Source organism: Chiloscyllium plagiosum, chromosome 27 (assembly GCF_004010195.1).
Source record: "Chiloscyllium plagiosum isolate BGI_BamShark_2017 chromosome 27, ASM401019v2, whole genome shotgun sequence".
NCBI lineage: Eukaryota > Metazoa > Chordata > Chondrichthyes > Orectolobiformes > Hemiscylliidae > Chiloscyllium > Chiloscyllium plagiosum.
This window is the reverse complement of record NC_057736.1, coordinates 32,098,354-32,106,068: the sequence shown is the minus strand read 5'-3', so window position 1 is coordinate 32,106,068 and position 7,715 is coordinate 32,098,354. Positions and strand designations below refer to the sequence as shown.

Genomic DNA, 7,715 nt, shown 5'->3' with positions numbered 1-7,715 from the left:
CACAAATGGAAACATTCACTCTCCATCCACTTTGTCAATCCCCTTTAGTATCCTATATAGCTCAATTATATCTTCTCTCATCTTTCTAAACTGTAGCGAGTATCAGGCTAAACTGCTCAATCCTGCCTCATAACACAATCTTTCATCTATGGAACTAATCTAGGAAACTTTCTCTGAACGGCCTCCAATGCAATTACATCCTTCGTCAGGAACTGCAATAAATGTCTGTTGGATCTTTCAGGACTACATTAGCCATATTTAGTTCTTATGTTATGGGATCTCAAGTAAGAATTGCCTTAGCAGACACAAATACCTTACTGGAGGCAAAGCCCACACCATGGTGACAGAAAACAACTGTATATTTCTTAGCCCTGTTTGGGGAGAGGGATGTCATTAGCATCAGAGGCAAGGCAAGGATTGGCTTTTTAGATGTTATTCCTTTATTTCTCCTTGCCTCTTACTGCTTCTAGAAAGAGGCTTATGAAGGATACCTTTCCTGAAGAAGGGCTTATGCCCGAAACGTCGATTCTCCTGTTCCCTGGATGCTGCCTGACCTGCTGCGCTTTTCCAGCAACACATTTCCAGCTCTGATCTCCAGCATCTGCAGACCTCACTTTCTCCTTATGAAGGATACCCCCAACCCTACACACGGGTCACCAAGCTTCCAAATTGTGAAAGGTAATCACTTTTCTTGTCTGCCAACAGGGCAGTTTATGAGGGTCCTGTCAATTCAAGGCCCTTAATGAGCTATAAATGACCCTTTAAAGATCATAGAATCATTACAGTATGGAAGCAGACCATTCAGCCCATCGGGTTCACCTGACCCTCTGAAGAGCATCAGACCCATCCCCCTGACCTATTCTTGCATTTCCCATGGTGAATCCACCTAATCTACACATCCATAGATGCCATGGGCAATTTAACATTACCAGTTCACCTAGCCTACATATTTTTGAACTGTGGAAGGAAACCAGAGAACATGGAACAAATCCATGCAGATGCGGGGAAAATGTGCAAACTCCACACAATCGCCCGAGGGTGGAACTGAACCCAGGTCCCTGGCACTGTGAGGCAGCAATGCTAATCACCCAGCCACCATGCCAATCTTTTCACTCAGATTGCATTTTCTTCCTCCAGAACGGATTGATCATCAACTGTTAAAAGCACTTGTAAACAAAGCAAATCTTTTAACCAACTTTACGCTCAGAAGAAGACGCTGTAAATCGTCCTCATGGTTCGTAAGACCAGACGCTTTAGAAGCCATTTCTCAAGTCAAGAATTACAGAAATTATCTCTAGAAATATAAGGGTTACACCTGAAATGGTGACCTCCCCACCTCCTGATGCTGCCTGGCTTGCTGTGCTCTTCCAGCCTCCTGCTTGTCTACCTTGTCAATCTTAGCTAATTGATAGTGAGTTGAGAAAATCCCCAGTGAACCTCCTCACCTAGCATTTAATTGGTGTGTTGACAAGAAGGGGCATGTTCTCACCATCAGTCCAGGGCTCCTGTTTAACATTTCAGCATGGAGTGAGTCAATATTTAGACTGAAACTGTCTAGTGATGCTTCAAACTTGATAACAATCATCCAGAGATAATTAAAAGGAATTACTACATGGACCTTGACATATTTCATCATTATTATTGTTATATTTCATGAAGCAATCAGGAGAAAAGTCATTGGAAAAGATCCAATGGTACTTTGAAAAAGGAAACTAGAGTGATACCAGTCATTGCGTTGTCTTGTTTCTCAAGTGTGAATCAACTTAAACTAATTCCATTACTCTAATACTTCCCTTGGAGATGTTTTAGCATGTTGATGAGACATAAGTGTGTGATAAAGAGCTTAACAGGTCAGCACCATTACTTCAATGATCACACCCACATGCAAATGTAATAATTAAATTTTTTAAAATATTTTATTTTGGATGTTATTGCTATCTACAACTAAAGATCAGAAGCAAAATGATCAGAATAGTTAGTACCCAGATGCTTTTTGTGTTGTGAAATGGCATCAGTAGAAACTTTTATGCATCTCATCCAGTAAAAACTGTTGAAAATAGAGGTGGGAGGTAATGGCCTAGTGGCATTTTTTACAGGGCTGTAAATCCAGAGACCCAGGTAATGTCTGGGGATCTGGGTTTAAATCCCACCATGGCAGGAATTAAGAGTCTAAGATGACCATGAATCCATTGTCAGGAAAAACCCATCTGGTTCAATAGTGTCCTTCAGGGAAGGAAACTGCCTTCCTTACCTGGTCAGGTCTGCATGTGACCCCAGACCCACAGCAATGTGGTTGACTCTTAACTGCCCTCTGGGCAATTAGGGATGGGCAGTAAATGCTGGCCTAGCCAGTGATGCTCTCATCCCATGAATGAATAAACAAAAATTTTCCACGTTCTCCTGCAATCCTGAACTGAACTGAATGATTCATTGTCACTTGTATTTTATAGTGAATAATAAAGTAAAATGCAGTTTCAAATGTCAGCACAATCCTGTGCCATTTTGAGTAGCTTAAGAATAAAAAGAATGAAGAGATAGAATTGAAAGAGAGCCCATCTTTGTTTCGCCGATTCTGCCATTAAGTCCTGAGTTAGTTCATCAGCGACACCTGCACAGCCACCCCTCCCCCACTGCCTATTTTTTATTGATTCATGGGATGAGGGTATCACTCTCTAGGTCAGCATTTATTGCCCTGATGGCAGTGGGTCAGACAAGGTAAGGATGGCAGTTTCCTTCCCTAAAGGTCATTAGTAAACTAGATGGGCTTTGCTGACAATCAATAATGGCTACACAGTCGCCATAAGTCACTTAATTCCAGATTTCTTTCCTTGACTTAATTCAAATTCCACCATCTGCCGTGGCAGGATTCAAACCTGAGCCCCAAAACATTATCTGGATCTCCGGATTAATAGTGCAGTGATAATACCACTAGGCCACCACCACCTTCCCAATGCTGCTGCCTGCACCAGACCCACCAAGGTAGGAGTCACCACTCTACAAGTCCCATCTCTTCACTTCTGGGCCCACCTCACCACCACTGCTATTGATGTCAGGTCCTGTATTGAACCCACACCTGTCCTGCAATCTTGCCAATACCCACAAATCTCCGGCTCTGGGCTATTGCTATTCAGAGCTGCCATACTGCCTCATTGACACACAAGAGTTCCCGGCCTGGGCCTACTGTGACTGCAACCAGAGGTCCCTGGCTCCGCTGCCACCCCAATGATGCCAGGAGTCCCCAGCTCCTGGCACACCACACTGTAGCCTGTTAGCCGGAGCCCCTAACGTAGGCCTACAGCAACCAGGAGTCCCTGACTCTGCTGCCAGACTAGGCTGCCACTAATTTGCCAGGAGTACCACTCCGGCTGCCCTCCTCTGAGATGTCACCTTCTCGGCCACTGCCCATAGGATGAAGCTGAAAAAGGGAAGGGAAAGAAATAAAATAAAAACGATAAAGAAGAAGGAAGGAAGTGGCTGGTCTGGAGTGGACGTAACCGCCCTATGAGAATTACACCAAAGCAAATTTGAACGTATTTATTTCAAATGGGCCTCCAATAAAATAGTGGCATGATGTGGACATTTTAGAAAAAGGACAGAATTAGCTTGGATTTAATTGATGCATTTCATGACCTCGGGATAAACTAACATTGGTCACAGCCAGTAAAGTGAGCTGATTATTTTAAGACTTGACACCATTCAGGATAAAGTAGTTTACTTGATCCACACCTTATCCACCAATTTAAATGTTCCCTTCCTCCACCAACCCATACAGCGGCTGCACTGTGTACCATATACAAAATGTACTGTAGCAACTCACCAGACTTCCTTCAGCAGCACCGCCCAAACCTGCAGCCAATAACATCCAGAAGGACAATTATAGCAGATGCATGAGACCACCCTCATCTGCAAAAGCCCCTCAAAGCGATATGCCATCTTGACATGAATTAATGACACCATTCCTTCATTTTTGCTGGGTTCTGGAAATTTCCTTCAAAACTGCACTTTGGTTCACGGTAGCTGAACTACAGCAGTTCAAGATGGCAGCACGCCACCATCTTCTCAAGAGCAATTCAGAAAATAAATGCCAATCTTCCAAAAAAAACTTATACAAAGCAATAATTCATTAACATTAATGTGAAAATGGCCAGATAATTTGTGATGGGGAAAAAAAAACATTCAATTGTACATGATCCTTCAGGATCCAAAATTGATTGTGTTCTCTCACCTCCAACCTGTCTCCATCACAGCCTTTCCTCCCCTTAGAATCACAGAATCCCTATAGTGTGGGCCCATCAAATCCACACTGACATTTTGAAAAGTATCCCACACAATCACCCTGCATTTCCTATGGCTAATCCACCTAACCTGCTCATCTTTGGACTGTGGGAGGAAACCCATGCAGACATGGGAAGAATGTACAAATTCCACACAGGTGGTCACCGGAGGGTGAAATCATACCCAGGTCACTGGCACTGCGAAGCAGCAGTGCTAACAACTGAGCCACTGTACCACCCTTTCCTATTTCATTGGTGTTGCCAATTGACAGACAGTTCACAGCCATTCCTGTCTGTTCTTTCCACTGTCCAAGTATGGACTCATATCAGTTCCTTTGCTCCACTAATTCCCACTATGCTGAAACTAAATTCATTCTCTGGATGCTTGCTGTAACTGTTTTCTGTTATAAAAAATGCCTTTATTCAAATAATGATGAGATGAATTTGATACAAGTATTCTACCGTTAATAAGAATAATCATTAACTTTTGCTAAATTCCATCTGTTTCTGGGCTTTGACATTTCACCTTGACTGATGTCTGCTCCGAAATCATTGAGTGAAACTCAAACTTACTTGTAAATGCACTATTGAGGTGAATGAATCAGTTTAGGATGTGTTCCAGTTCTTGAGAACATTTTGAAGAGTGATCTAGCCCTGACAGGATAAACATTAACTTACCCCCACATGGCATCGATTCAAATTAAATGCAATAGTCTTACCTCACAGTGTGACTATGGGTGGAATTTTTCATTATTGGAGGAGGTGAGAAAAATGGCAAGGGGTGAATTGGTTGAGTGAAAGTCAAAACAAAGTCTCATTGTCAAGATAACGTTTTGTAATTACGTTCTTTGATTTCAAAAGGTGAATTGACTTTCCTGACTGCAAGTGTCTGCATTCACTAGTATCTCATTAAAAATGTAATTCACTGGAATTAAGTGGGCCTTTCCAATGAAGTTCTCCCCATCTCCTCGTGGGTCTGCTCTCGGGCCTGGTCAGGCTGGCCATTTACAGGTCCAGGCAGTGGGGCCATAGAGGAGTCACTGGAGATGGAAAATGCGGTGTCGACCAATATCTTCGAGGTTTTCAGGGAGAGGTGGGCACCGCGGGTGTGGAGTGTTTTATTTCCCCCTCTGATTCTATTTTGGTTTAATCCCTAATCTCCCCTTCACTTTTTTGTTCACTTAGGCATTGCCCTTGATAAGCAGGGCACCGCTTGTCACTGACCACTAGGGTGTTTTTACTTCCTGGAGAAAGTGAGGACTGCAGATGCTGGAGATCAGAGCTAAAAATGTGTTGCTGGAAAAGCGCAGCAGGTCAGGAAGCATCCAGGGAACAGGAGAATCGACGTTTCGGGCATAAGCCCTTCCTGAAGAAGGGCTTATGCCCGAAACGTCGATTCTCCTGTTCCCTGGATGCTGCCTGACCTGCTGCGCTTTTCCAGCAACAAATTTTCAGCTCTGTTTTTAACTTCCTGGTAGTGTAATAAGAATAAAGTTTGCTGCACTCGATATTCCTTCACTGTGTCCTACACCTACACGCACATGACACGGATGCTGGGGAGAAATAAGCACTCACTGCTGTTTGGCATTAGTGTGGGGGTGGGGAGAGAAAAAAATTATATATATAACCAGGAGATCAGAATCTCACCAGAAGAACTGACATTGAGTTGGCTGGCCAAAAATATATATATTTATAATCAGGAGATTAGAATCTCTTCAGTTAAAGAAGAAAAGGAAGAAAAAAACTTAAGTTCTCCCAGTCTAGAAATCCATCATAGCTAACTGCATATTTTAGGCATGTACCTGGCAATCTTCAATTCTTCTTGGGCTTCAGGATAAATGTTGCTGCTTCATCATTAAAATAATATGGCTTTAAATGATCACTACATGGAACTGCATGTGAGCTCCCGAAATGTACTCAAAGAGGAGAAGGCAGACCATGTTCATGGCCTGAAGTCCATGCTAAAACTGTAACAGTGAACAGGAGAGAGAGTCAGTGTAGCAAGGGTGGAGTGTTGTCCAGGATTAGGGCCCTGTCTGTCCAAGTTAGTTGTTATGAAGATGTGGGTGTACTGCATCATTAAGAGAGTTAAAAGCAAGCAGAACTACCTGACAGCACCAAGAGTTCTGAATGAGGTAACAATATAACACTTTATTGAAAGCTAGATTAGCTGGGTTGCCTGGAGATGACAAAAACAAATCCAAATTTGGCCAATCAGTTTAAATTATACCCCAAACATATCAACCTGCAATCAAGTTTGAATTTAGTATATTGACAATCTTAAAAACCAATGACACAATCTGTGCTTTGCAGGTATAAGAACAGGAAAACCTGAACAGTTGAAGGAGAACTGCCAAGCCACCAGCAGCTGCAGACTGCCCAGAGAATAGCTGTCTTAAAGGTACCTTTATCGACCAGTGACCTGTGAAACCAAAATCCCTAAGAAGAATAAAGAAGATTGAGGGAGAGAAGATTCAATATCTGACTGGTTTTGAAAACTTAAATTTACGGTAAATCTTAATCGGAAATGGCCGGCAGTTTATCGGACTAGTATTGTAGAAGGGGAAGGTAAAGGATAGGTTAGAGGAAAGAGTTGTAAATAATTGTTACTTAATTATTCTCTGTTACACTTTAAGAAATAAAGTTGTTATTTTAACTTTAACTAGTTCTTGGCCTCTCGAATTTTCACAGATTACAGCATGGGATAAATCTTTTTTGTGTTGCTGGTTTAAGTTAAGCAGGAGGGTTTACCCATGTCGTAACATAGTGGACATCCCAGAATGAATCAGTGCATATTCTTTTATAATGTGACAAACTTTCACTGAACACAAATACACAAGTCTGTAGTTTTAGTTTGTAAAATTGAAGTTTATTACAAAAATGAAAGAAAAATGTAAACAAATAAACCAAACCACCTACATGTAACACAGTTTAAATGACTTCAAAAACATATGGCCCAGTTAATCCCCAACACTATCAGTTTACAGCTACTCAAAAGCCAGAGAAATTTCCCTTTCCCACTAAATCTGTAGGTTTGACTTATTTGTGTTTTCTTCAATTCCTGACCTGTGAACTGCAAAGTCTTTCCTTGAATTTTCATACAACTAAATGTAGACTTTCTCAGCTTTGAATAACCAATGCATAGTTCCAAGTCTGGAGATTTTACATAATGCATTCTTCCACTGAAGTAACTTTTCCCTTAACCATTCTGAACAATCTCCTTTTCTCAAAGAGAAACTATACACTTGTCTTACTTCAAATAGGTCTCCTTCAAACTGCTCAAAGACTGTCCAATCACGAGGAGATTTTAAAGCTAAAATCAATCCTTGATAATTCTAAACTCAAAAGCAAGCTGTGTCTTTCAATGGGTTCTCTTTCCTGACATAAATCATCACAAGACAAACAAACTTCCACAAATGCTTCAGGACACCATTCAGACAG

The 7,715-nt window shown here is 41.7% G+C and overlaps 1 pseudogene; it reads right to left on the bottom strand.

Annotated features, from left to right (window-relative positions):
- Window positions 1-1,110: 1,110 nt before the first annotated feature.
- Window positions 1,111-1,310, bottom strand: LOC122563782 (annotated as a pseudogene).
- Window positions 1,311-7,715: the final 6,405 nt, after the last annotated feature.